Raw genomic sequence first — 14,052 nt, forward strand, 5'->3', positions numbered from 1 at the left:
AAGAAATACCAAAGTAAGTTAGAGTACCTGCATGGACTGTCAAACTTAACATAGCATGTGAAAATCTAATAACAGCAAGAATCAATTCTTTTCTTGCCCGATTTTGTTGAACCGAACCTTCCCGAAGTGCAATCGGATCATGAACGGCATCCAGTTTATCAATAATTGTTGGATTAAGTTCGTCAAGTGTAAGAATAGACGCAACAAGAATGGAATTGGTCAGATTAAACTGGTGACTAATAACCGGTGCTTGGACAAGAAGAGAGCCAAAATCAAGAGTAACATGAGCTGTACCACCTGGATCATCCTTCATATGCATAAAAGTATCAACATGAGGAGGTGGCGCAAAATGCTGCATGAAAGGAGCAACAACAACAGGCGCTGTTTCCAAAAGTGAAGCAATAGACTCAAACGAGGCCACACCAATAATGCTAGGCGAGCTAATAATGATATCCGAATAGGGTGTGTTACCATATTTCGGACCAAGATTAAAATCGAATATCGTTTGGTGTTTCCATTCCTCATCTAGTTTAGGAATAAATGTAGGTGGTATATCATGTGTGGTCAGATTAGTAGATACTTGAACATGATTCGCCGTCAAACCTGGTTTCAATGCAAACGAGTGAACAAATATTGTGTCAACAAAAGAATTAATATCATAAACGTTGGTTCCGACCCTATGATTCTCCTTTGAATCATCAGCCAAGACTATATCAAGACAAGGTTTAACATGTGCAGGCCCGAAAATATAATCTGATATGTTCATTTGAACATCCGTTACTCCCAGTGGCTCATCATGAACATCAACTAGGGAGTCAGTTTGGATTTCTACTACCTTATCATCGATGGTTTTATTAACTGCACCGATAGTTATAGTTTCAATACCATCAGACATTTCATCGAATACCTGGAGAGCATTCCGTGAATGACCAAATCGATGCATAAGAGACTCCATGAAATCTGACCACTCGGTGAATTGATAAAAACTTAAACCACATTGCCGCAGCGACGGTGCTCAAATTATCAGTGAAGAAATATTGACATCATGTTCGGGCGGACCTCGTGGTAACGAACAGTTGAGTCTCGTGATTATACCTTACCGATATTGTCCATCATTCTGTTTGGTTCTCCTTTGACATAATTACATTTGTACTCTTGCAGGTATGCTGCTGTTTTTGCAGCTTTAGTTTCTGGTTTGGCTTGCTTGGTTGGGATTGACTTTGGCGCAAAGCTGCTTGCTTCACTTGCAAAGTGTTTTGAGGTTCATTGTTAGATTTTCTTATGCAATTCACATAAAACATTTGATTCTAATAAATATTAAATGTTTGTAACAGGATGAGTATCAGAAGGAAGATAATCTTTCCTTGAGGAATCTGACTCTTCTTCTCTCTTATTTGTACATATTTGGAGTTTGCTCAAGGTTGTTATTATTCGCTCTCTTTTGAAATTTCATATTGGAGTTAAAATGTATTTGTTTTCTTATTAATAAAACTTTGTTATAATATCATTTTAGTGATTTAATATACGATTTCATGATGATGCTGAGCTCACGAGGTCGATGTTTCCACTATCTTGACTGTTCTTAACCGTAATTCTTCATGGTCTATTAATGAGTTGTCTAAATCTATCAGCATGTCGATTTATAAGTACTTGCTATCTGCATTCATTAGGTTCTGGGATGCGATTGAGGAGTGACGACCCGGCCGCCATGAAAAACTTTATTGTCAGTATCCAAAACAAGGTGACAGAACTGAAGACTGCATCTGGAGATAGCCAGGGAAACACTACAAGTAAAAGAGTAGGCATTTTTTTTACTTCATTATTGTTTTTCTCTTTTATATTTGCTGATTTTAGCTTTACCCCATACCTTTATTTGCTTCACGCGTGACAGATGGAGTTCATGCTTGAAACCATATTTGACATAAAAAACAACAAAAAGAAGGCTAAAGAGGACACTTTACAACATACTCGCATCAAGAAGTGGCTTCAGAAGGTCATTATAGTTTGCTATTTTCTTGTATATTATTGTATTGTTTAACATGTTGAAAAGAATCCTTTTTCGCTTGTGCTTATGTTTTTCTCCCAGTTAAGGGTAGAAAGTATTTTAGTTCGGGGATTGAAATGGAGCAAGCTTCTTGACCCTGAGAAAAAAGGCCAATGGTGGTTATCCGGAGAGATGATGTCATCTGCCACAAGTTATAGTAATAATAATATTGAAAATTTTGCGAAAAAGATGGATAAAGAAAGCTCGGAAGCCCAAAAGTTTCTTCAACTTGCTGCTAGACAAAGAATGAATACAGATGCAAGAAGGGCCATATTTTGTATAATTACAAGTGCGGAGGATTATATTGATGCGTTTGAGAAACTGTTGAGGTTGGATTTGCAAGGGAAACAGGCATGTATCTAATCTGTTATGCTCTTATTATCAAAAATAAAATAATGTCTTTTTTGTTTTATTGTTAGTTTGCCACGATATTGTAGGATAGAGAGATCATGCGGGTCGTTGTGGAGTGCTGTTTACAAGAAAAAGTATTCAATAAATACTATTGTGTTCTGGCTTCAAAGTTATGCAATCATGACAAGAACCACAAGTTCACATTACAGGTATTTCATTGGACGGGTTGGTTAGTGGATTAACCTCAAAAACATCTATACATTGTTTAATAAGTCGATTTATCCATATATATATATATTATTGTTTTATTGTTCAGTACTGCATATGGGACCAATACACGGAACTGGAATCAATGGAGCTAATGAGATCATTGCATCTGGCAAAGTTTATAGCGGAAATAGTGTCCGGTTTTACACTTTCACTTGCGGTTTTAAAGAAAGCTGATCTGCATGACGCCAGAAAACTCACAGCTAAAAAGATAATGCATTTTAAGATGTTTTTTGAGGCTGTTTTTGAGAGTGCCGATAGTCTGGTCTGGAATATATTCAAACGTATTGGTGGGTCCGAGCAATATGAAAGCCTTAGAACTGGAATCACGTTTTTCATAGAAAGGTATGTTTTGGTGAACGAAAAACAATTTGCGGGGAAATACAAAATCGCCAAGAAAGCCCTTAAGAGTGTTGAAGAAGAAGACCCGTTTCTTTAAATGATTTTTTTTTTGGTTGCTTGGTTTTAAGAAAATTTTGTAGCTAGATTTAAAATGATTTTGTTGACAATTATAATTGTTATTTTGAGTTATTATGAAGAAACTTATTTGATTGAACAAGATGGATGTTAATGATGACTTTATGGCATTTTTGTTTTCTAATTTTATTATTGCTGCACATTATTTTGTAAAGAAACCAAAACCCTTCTCTCTCTTTTTCTTCTTTTTTCTTTTTGTGCAAAGCTATTCACATTTTTGTTCTGTAAAATGCTCGTTCAACGCAAAATGTTCCAACTCAACTTTCTTATGCTTGGCTTCTTCAGACCACCATAAAAGACCAAAATAAAGAAAATCATATTTGGGAATAAATATATCAAGAATCCAATCTCAACTCGTATTCTCGTTCTCAATAAACAAATAATCATAAAATAAGATTGTAAGCATGGAACTCAAGACAAATACTTATAAAATGAACACATAAACAATCATTTCTGTGTTCATATCGATCATAAATGACCGACTAATAATTTAGATTTCAAAAATTAGATAAAATCTAGACTAGAACATCTAAAACACGTGACATAACCTCTGCTCTGAGTCCTGACAATATATCATCCGACACAAAGATGAATCACTGGTGTAAGTTGATGGTTTTCGAATTTTAGTGTTTTATTTTATTGGATAGCTGATTTGCTAACTTAATAAGTTTGAGCACTTTGCGTATTCCTAGGGTTTCCTTGTTCTTCTACCTTCATATGCTTGCTTGCTGGAACTAGTTTAGCTTTTCATGCTCTCATCATTATTATTGTGCATATTGTTTTTTTTCGGTGCGCACATATAATGTATATATGTGTGAACCCTTGGGTGGGCAAAAGTAAAATTGCACTAATTTTGACGTTATTTTACTAATCACATGAAAATAACGTTAAAAGTGGCGGAAGGTTAATCAGGCATCATGTGGTGGCGTTGATAGCCGAAAGACAAGGGCACATGCACCAATCAGCCGGTGTCCCGATGATTGAGTGTTATGTGTCTTATGTCCAATGCTTGATTCAAAACTACTATCGAGCCGGGGGTCTCACCGGAAGCAGCCTCTCTATCCCTATGGGATAGAGGTAAGGCTGTCTACATCTTACCCTCCTCAGACCCTACCATAGCATTGCTATTGGTGGGATATACTGAGTACGATGATGATGATGATGATGATGAGTGTTTTATTTTATTGGTTTTTCTATTTCATCGTTAGTTATTTTTATTACAAAGCATAAATTTTATAAGTTTTCCAAGTCAACCATTGTATTAGAAATCATTAATTACCATGTGGGGTAATCTGAAATTAAAAAACAAAAAAAAAGAAGCTAAATAAAGTGTTTATTAAGGAATTTTTTGTAGTTATTATCAAATTAATTATTCCTTGTAAGTTTTCATGTATTTGTGAATCGTTATAAATCTCATGAAAAAGTACTAGTAAAAAACTTTGCATGTCTAAAGAAAGGTAAAAAGAACGTGAAAACATATAAAAGGAAATATAAAGACTCACGAGAAAATAAAGTATACACTAACATACAAATTTAAAAAGAAAACATATCTTTAGGTTATATCAAACTTCTATAAATATACAATGACATGGAACAAACAAATACACCATCTATCGAATGGACACTTATCATTTGATAATATGACAGGAAAAAAGGTTAAACAAATTATAAACTGGTATGAAGCATATTATTATGTGACACTTTTAAACTAATATTTACATATATTAAAAGTATTTAATTACCGTAATCAAATGTTATAAAACTAAATGTCAATTCAATATCTTTAACATGTACTCTTGGCTGGCTCTTGCAGTGAAATTACAAAACGACGTCAACAGACTGGGCTTTATATTAAGCCCACTTCGAATTCAAAAATCATTATGAGTGTGTGTGGACTGTGAATTAATTTATAATTTTATATTTATATTAGTTTTAGAAACCGTGTATTACACGAGATAAGTTAATGTATAAATTACAATAAATAACTTAATATAAATAAAAAACAATAACTAATTCTCTTTATACTATGTAAAAAGATATATTACAAATATAATATTTTGTCTACCACTTTATTATAAACGTTTTCTAAAAATGAAAGTTTAATGTATTTGAATTTTAAATCGAGAACGGGTAATGGAAAATTTGTCTATGATTTTTAAGACTGAATACTTGTAAAAAAAAATTTATTGTTGTTTTCTTCGATACGAAGATGCCTAAGAAATTGAATGTTATTGTATTATTTAAACATAAACTCTTTTATATACATTTTAATTTTAAAGGAAATACTTTGACAGGTATTATATTAATAATTCTTTATATGGAGTATGTTTACAATATAATTTATGACATTAATAATTCAATCAATGGAGATTAACCAATTAATACAGTATGCTGAATTTATAATCAATACTGTATTTAGAACCGAGATTTTTTTCTTCTTTTCCATCAATAGAATAAAAGTGATTTAGGCGAGAATCTAATAGTGATAATTAATATCAGAATGTCATATGTCCAGAATTATTTTCTTTCATTAGTATAGATAGATTTTAATTTCATACTTTATATTGAATGTTTATAACTTTACGAATTTGTTATATGCTTATATGATAAATATTTTTGTATGAATACCATGGTGACAGATAAAGCTCATAATCAGATTTCAATCCCATTTTAAAAAATAAAAATAAAAAGTCCAGTAATAACAATATAAGGGTAAAGTTAAAATACAAAGGACAACAAAAATGAGAAGGGTGAGAACAAATCATGTTCATTGATCTTAGATTTGAATGACTGAGATTAATTTAATAAATAAAAATTGATTGAAAGGACATGAATGTAATAACACATCTTTGTTGACTTTCTCACTCCACGTAACTTTTTCATACGACATTATTTTTTTAAAAAAAAAATTCACCATAATAATAAGCGTTTTTTATCTTTAATATGAGTATCATATTGTTATATAAGAATAAAAAAAATTAATAGGTTTTTTAATTGTGTTTTTTTGTTGTTTATTGTGTCATTGTGTAATATGTTGTTTCCATTGTGTTTTACGTTTCGAGTCTTTATATTCACCATTGTGTCTTACGCTTTAGGCCATTGTGTTATACGTATTCACCATTAGGGCTGTTCAAAAAGCTCGTGGCTCGGAGCTCGCTCGAAAAAAACTCGGAGAAATCTCGCTCGAAATCGGCTCGATTGTAAAGGAGCCGAGCCGAGCTCGACTCGATTTCTAAACGAGCCGAGCCTGGGCAAGCCCCGGCTCGACTCGAATCGCTCGATTGGCTCAAACTATTTTATTTTAATTTATTTTATATATATATACACACATACATTTATATAATTATCTAATCCAATTATTTAACAAGTAACATATGGGCTTCCTTCCTCAACTAATCCAGCCCAAATGCCTAATATAATTAAAATACCCAATATCCCAGCAGCCCTAATGCCCAATTCATCTTGACATATTCACAAGCCCCTCTATTATCACCACTTCACCAGCCACTCTCTATCACCATTCTATTCAAACCCTAATTTCACCCATCGGCCATCACCAGCTGCTCCTCTATCAGTCTATCACGCCAGCCGCCGTTCGCTCCTCTATCTCACTCTATCACGAACGCCACTCCTCTATCTCACTCTGTCAAGAACGGCCGCTCCCAAAATTCTATCACGCTGCTCCTCTATCTCGCGTTTTTGCTATTAATCACCATAACTTTGATCGGTTTGCTGCTATTAATCACCATAAGTCCATAACGCCGCTGTTAATATTAATCACCATAAGCTACTGATGTTAATCGCCATAAACTGCCGCTGTTGTTCGAGCCAAATCGAGTCGAGCCGAGCTTAAGCTCATATATTCAGCTCGATTAAGATTTAGAGCTCGAGCCGAGCCAGCTCGATTGAATATCGAGCTCGAGCTAGCCTTGGCTCGGGCTCGGCTCGGCTCGTGAACAGGCCTATTCACCATTGTGTCTTACGTTTTAGGTCATTGTGAAAAGACACAATGGTGTGCGAAAAACGCAATGGCGAAAAAAGACACAATGATAAGCGAAAAGACACAATGGTGTTAAAAGACACAATGATAAGCGAAAAAACACAATGGTGTGCGAAAAAACACAATGACAAAAAAAGACACAATGATAAGTGAAAAGACACAATGGTGTGCGAAAAAACACAATGACAAAAACAGACACAATGATAAACGAAAAGACACAATGGTGTGCGGAAAGACACAATGGTGTGCGAAAAGACACAGTGGCGAAAAAAGACACAATGATAAGCGAAAAGACACAATGGTATGCGAAAAGACATAATGACGAAAAAAGACACAATGATAAGCGAAAAGACACAATGGTGTGCGAAAAAACACAATGACGAAAAAAGACACAACGATAAGCGAAAAGACACAATGGTGTGCGAAAAGACACAATGACGAAAAAAGACGCAATGATATGCGAAAAGACACAATGACGAAAAAAGACATAATGACGTGATTTTTGTTTTAAATTTTATAAAACAAAAATCATACTCATATTAAAGATAAAAAAACGCTTGTTATTATGATGAACTTTTTTTAAAAAAAAATATCATACGAAAAAGTTATAAACGTTCTAAAATGATTGAGGTGTTAACATGTGCTTTGAATGTGCAGAGAGAAAATGTGTACAATTACCTCTATACCCTTTTTCTTTTGGTCCCCACTTGACACATGTAAATTATTTATGACTTCTCACACTTCTCATTTTTATTAACCTTTGTAGAATAACTTGACCCAACAATATAATAAGACCCAATAATAAGATATTCCACTTATCCAAATAACAACCTAATGTGTCTCGACTAATCTAACTATGCTATTAAAGCAATAGGCTTTATGTCAAAATCCCCCTTTTCTATTGGTTGTCATTAGAGTTTCCAGCTATATCAATAGCTTCTCCAATTTTCATCTTAATAAAATAAATCAATAATATAATTAAATTAGATACAATAAATGTCTTCAATTATTCTTTTTAATATTTAATTTAATAATTTGACTTCGGATAATTATATTTATTTATGAGAATTTCTACGCAGTTAATTATATTTTCAAAATTATCATTACTAAATTAGTTTAACATATCTCTGAAATTAGTTTATTACCCGGAAAAAAACATTAATATGACATTAACATATAATTTTTAATGTATTTTAGATAATAGATACTATTGATATTTTTTTGATATTTCATCCATATTACTCAATATACATATAATACGGATTTAAGTTTATAATAATTGGTTTTGATATTAGATTGAGTCAAGATTGACCGATTGAGTCACACAAATATAACATTTTACTTATAACAATAAGCAAACCTTTTAGGAATAAAATAATAAGAACCATCCACAAGTCTCAATTTCTTCATATATACGATTCTGAAAATTAAAATTTAAAACTTTTTAACAACCTAACAAAAGTACATTTTTAATTATGGAATTGGTATATTCTAATCAATTATTAATTATTATTTGATTAAGTATTTGACTAACCATACATAAGGCTTACTATAAATAGGGATTTTGACCAATTTATTTATTCTAAATTTAGCAGTTAATCATTTAAATATATTAGGTTGATTTTAAATTTAAATTTTGTTGATATATGTATTATAAAATTTAATTGATTTAATTGATATATGTTTTTTATAGATTCATATAGATTTAGCATTTGAGAAATACAATTTTGACCCATTTGAGTATAAATTCTACGTTGATTTCGATTTATGTAAATTATGAATTAATCACCCTTTTGATTAAGGAATTATTTATTTACGGAAATTGTGTTTTTTTAATTAAAGGTTGTATATTATTTGAATAATGATTTGAATATTTGATTAAGCATCCTTAATGTGTGCTTTAAGTGTTTACTATAAATACCGATGTTGACCCATTGAATGCTTGTAAATTAAGTAAATATTGATTTAAATATATGGTTTTGATTTGACTTTTAAATATTCAAATTCTAATTCATATTATTTTAATTGATAATTACAGTTCAATTCTACTTAAAATCTTTTAATGTTAATAAATCAAAACCATATTAGTAACTTATTTTAATCTCACCTTATATGAAGTTTTGAATTATTTAAATATTGATTTAATTATATTATTTTCAATAATTTTATAATTTTCAATCAAGGGATTCAGTATATAAATATATACCGTAATTTTATATTTTAGATATAACCTATTATATTTGATGAATCATTATATTTGATGGCACTGAAATACATAATTTTATTTATTGTAAATACATAAATTTAATTTATATTTCTACATTAGTAAGTTTAATTCCCTATTTAAGTATAGTCTATATTTAAATATAGTATAGATTTATTTTATAAACCTTACATTAAGGTTTTTCATCCTAATTCCCTAATTTATGAACATTACATTCAAATTTTAAAAATTCATTAATCATAATTCCCTAATTTTCGTCCTTATTTTAAGTTAACTGACTTTCCATAATTTATTCTATATAATTACAATACGAAATTCGTTTATAAATACTTAACATCCATATGTTCATTCTTACACTATCAAAACTTCTTTAGAAAAAACGATTATCTTTCTTTTTAAGGTTTTTAATTTTTGTTGTTTTTATATCTTCCCATTTTGTGATGTATTTTTTGGCTTAAAAATCTTATTGTTCAAAAATGAACTTTTTGTTTATTTTTATTTTTTAACCACTAGGAAAATGGAGCCAAAAGACATCACCATGTTGAACCAATTCCGGTAAGGGAGATTAATTATTTTCCGGTAAGGTTTTATTTGATACTTTAATGGCCGATTCTCAGATTATTCATTATTTCATTAACAATTCTTTTTCTTTTCCCTTTTTTGTTTGTATTGATTTTAATCATTATATAAATTTTTTATAATCTTTTTTGGTTCTATATCAAAATCAAAGATTTAATGGAGATGCTGAACTATTACGGGTTTCCGGTAAGGTATTATGGAAAATACTATAAATCCCGATTCTCATATTATGCATTATTTCATTGTTCATTAATTTATGTGTCATTTAAATTATTGGTTTTATTATTTTTATTATTTCCGTTACATCCATTTGAAATTAAATTATTTTTGTTATTGTTAATTATTCAGGTTATAGTCATTGCAATATCAATTTTTCCGGCTATTGGTAATTATTCCGGCTATACATTATAACAACAATTTTACACTTGTTCACGTAATTCAAATATTCCATAATTGGAAATTTTTTACTATTATTTTACATTAATTTTTATTGTATTAGTTATGATTATTCCGGTTAATAACCAAAGTTTCGTTTAGTTAGAATAATATATTATTTAACATTTATTTAATTTTATCTTTTCAGCTTATTGCTCCCAACTAGAAATGCTAATGTCATGGAATGAGTATTTGTTGTAAAAATGTCTTACTTTTTGTACAATATTAGATGTATATATTTTTATTATTCATGTATTTTTGTATTTTCACAATTCATGTAATTTAATTGATTTTTATATAATTAATCTTATTGTTGTTGGTCAAAGTCTATTTAATAAATTTCCATGATTTTGAATCATTTTCAAAATCATTTTAATATATTTCTCTGGTTATCATTATTGGTCAAATTCTATTTAATATGTTTCCATATTTTTAATTTTAATTTAATATCATAGGGAATTAAATCACCAATGTCAACGAAATTTAACAAATTTTTATACTTTCCAATATTATCGAACTTTATATTTTAAAATAATACACATTTATGTGCTTATGTTTTTATTTAATACCCATTATTTTTTATTATATTGATAACCTATTTAATAGTCATTTTATAAACAGATTTTCACTATTGTTTTTGGAAAGTTTTAATGTATTGACACAATTCATATCATTAACGTTTTCAATTTTAATATCTGACTATTTTCTAATTAATCTGAAATTATTTGATGGAGAGTGGGTTGATTATGTTTGTTTTGGTCATTACAAATGTATTTTAGTTATTAGTATTCTATCATTTTTATTTTATATAGCTTAGACAATTCATGTAAATTAATTCATTTTTATATGAATAACAATATTTATTTTTTACGTGTTAAAATTTTTGAATCGTATATTGAAAGTTTTAATAATTAGTTATTGAACTTCCAAAAAAATGGAACGTTTTTTTATAATAATATTTACAATTATTTATTAAAGTTTTTAAAATTCAACATTTACCTCTATTGCAACAATCTTTTTAGTTTTAGTAATATTAAATCTAAACAAATTTTTCATCTTTTATATTTAAACAAATTTTAATTAACATAAATGAAAATTTTAATTTATACTGGAAATTTTAAATAATTTACTTTTGATTATAGTCGAAAGTTAATAAGTTTTATATTAAAAACGCATCACTATTATTTGACCAAATTAATATGTGGTGTATTACGTATTTCAAATTTATATTTAAAAAATCTTAGATATTTACTATAATTTCCTATTAATTTTAAAATATTCATCATCTTTAATTTTAATGATACATTCCAATTATTTATACATTAATTTATTTATATTTTTAAGAACCGAATTTAACCACTTTTTTTAGTTTTAATATTCTCCAATCTCAATAAACTTTACATCTTTTATATTTGACCAATTTTTAATTAGGCATAAAAGTCAAGAATTACCAATTCGTTTAAATTATTCCGGCCAGATTAAAAACTAAACTAATAAACTAAATAGAAAATAAAAAGTTTTCATTTTTATATTAGATCAATTTTTAATTAGGCATAAATGTTAAGATTAATGTATAAAATTAAACAAAGAGTTATCTAATGAAATTTATTGTTAAATAAAGTAAGGAAGCTAAAGTCTTGACAATAATTTTGTGATAATTAAAAAAATTAATATTATATTGTTTAGTTAATAAACTTATGAAAAAATGAAAAGTTCTTTATGATAATATTTACATTTTTTTATTTCTCTTTTTAAAAAACGAAATTAACCACTCTTGCAACAATCTTTTGTAGGTTTTAATAGTCTTCAATATCAACATATTTTCCTTCTTTTATATTTGACCAATTTTTTATTAGCATAAATGACAAATTTAATGCATACTGAAAATTTAAATAATTTACTTTTGATTAGTTTTGTATTAAATACACATTAATTTATTTGACCAATTTAATATGTTGTTTATTACTTATTCAAATTTGTATTTAAAAAGTCTTAAATATTCACTATAATTACTTATTTATACTAAATATTCATTATCTTTAATTTTAATGATACATTCCAATCATTTATACATTTATTTATATATGTTTTTGAGAATCGAATATTGACCACTCTTTTGTAGTTTTAATAGTCTCCAATCTCAATAAATTTTCATCTTTTATATTTGAACAATTTTTAATTAGGCATAAATGTCAAGAATTTTCCATTTTTCTAAATTATTCCGGCTAAATTAAAAAAAATAAACTAATAAACTAAATAATAATAAAAATTTCCATCTTTTATAGTTGACCAATTTTTAATTAGGCATAAATGTCAAGATTAATGTATAAAATTAAAAAAATAATTAGCTAATGAAATTTATTGTTAAATAAGATAATGATGCTAAAGTGTTAACAATAATTTCGTGATAATTAAACAAATTAATAGTATATTGATTAGTTACTGGATTTCCAAGAAAAATGGAAAAACTTTTATAATAATATTTACATTTATTTACATCTGTTTGTACAAAACCGAAGTTGACTTTTTTGCAATAATCTTTTGTAGTTTTTAATAATATTCAATGTCATCAAACTTTCCATCTAGAAATATTTGATGAGTTAAATACTTTTACATAAATGAATTTCTGATCATCTATGTATTCCTATCCAGTAGTGTAAGTTGTGTTATTATTGTTTCCTTTGTAATATTTCTAATTTCCATGTCTTTAATATATTTATGAACATCAAATATAAATAACCTACAATTGTCACTAAAATTAATAGTATTTGGTTTTCCGGTTTTTTAGTTTTTCTGATTTGTGTATTAAAATCCTTCATTAAGTCAACAAAATTGAAACATCATGCTCTATAAAATGCTGTTTTTATATTTATGTTATTTATCTTTTTCATATGCTAAACATATTATATTCTTTTATGGATGTCTACAAAATTAAATAAAATGTAATTTAAAGTCAATTAATTAACGTCTTCCAATAAGAGAAGTAATTCAAACGGTTAGGCATTTTAATATTTTTAGTTACCCTTTAAATGTTTTTTAAGAATACATTTTTTTGTAAACGTGCATCTTTAACGCCAAAAGAACTGCTTACTAGCATTTTAAACGGTAACATTTTATTTTAAACTCGTTAATACACTATATTGTATTAAAATATAAATTTTATTAACTAAAATATAGTAAATAAGTATTAATATGTTATTAACTAAAAATTAAGCAGTTGTCACAAAAAATTATAAATGATTTTTAATATATCTATTATGAACTACATTATACCATTTTGATAAACAAATTTTTAATAACATTGAATGTATGTTTACACATTTTTTTTCTATTTTCTTTTTAGAAATGATATGAAACATAATTTGTAAGGCCTCGGTACCGGTAGCCCTACTTTAGTGTTGGATTTACTCATAAACGCGGTTCTAAATATCAGAGTTAGTAAAAACTTTCGCGGAATAATAATAAAGTCAACCATTCATTACAACATCCATAACGTGTCTTTCAAAAACATAACATAAAACATAGCATTTCAAACATCACGACAATCTCCAGGTGCCAGCCTCTTCGGATCCTGCCATGTGTCTTCCTCAAGCCAACTGCCTCAGTCGATTAGCCTGCGTGCATACTAAAAGTCAGCTACGCTGAGTGAGTTCTAGTTAATCATAAAACATACAA

At 28.4% G+C, this 14,052-nt stretch overlaps 1 pseudogene across 1 annotated transcript; it reads left to right on the forward strand.

Moving 5' to 3' along the window:
- The first annotated feature begins 983 nt into the window (after positions 1-983).
- Positions 984-3,114, forward strand: LOC143629082 (uncharacterized; annotated as a pseudogene). The gene is made up of 9 exons (XR_013152871.1): positions 984-1,075; positions 1,162-1,261; positions 1,335-1,420; positions 1,514-1,588; positions 1,671-1,798; positions 1,892-1,993; positions 2,087-2,395; positions 2,482-2,604; positions 2,712-3,114. The product of XR_013152871.1 is annotated as an uncharacterized LOC143629082 (transcript).
- Positions 3,115-14,052: the final 10,938 nt, after the last annotated feature.

This window comes from Bidens hawaiensis, unplaced genomic scaffold (assembly GCF_021521415.1).
Source record: "Bidens hawaiensis isolate Kalapana, Puna unplaced genomic scaffold, B.hawaiensis_p1.1 tig00000459_1, whole genome shotgun sequence".
NCBI lineage: Eukaryota > Viridiplantae > Streptophyta > Magnoliopsida > Asterales > Asteraceae > Bidens > Bidens hawaiensis.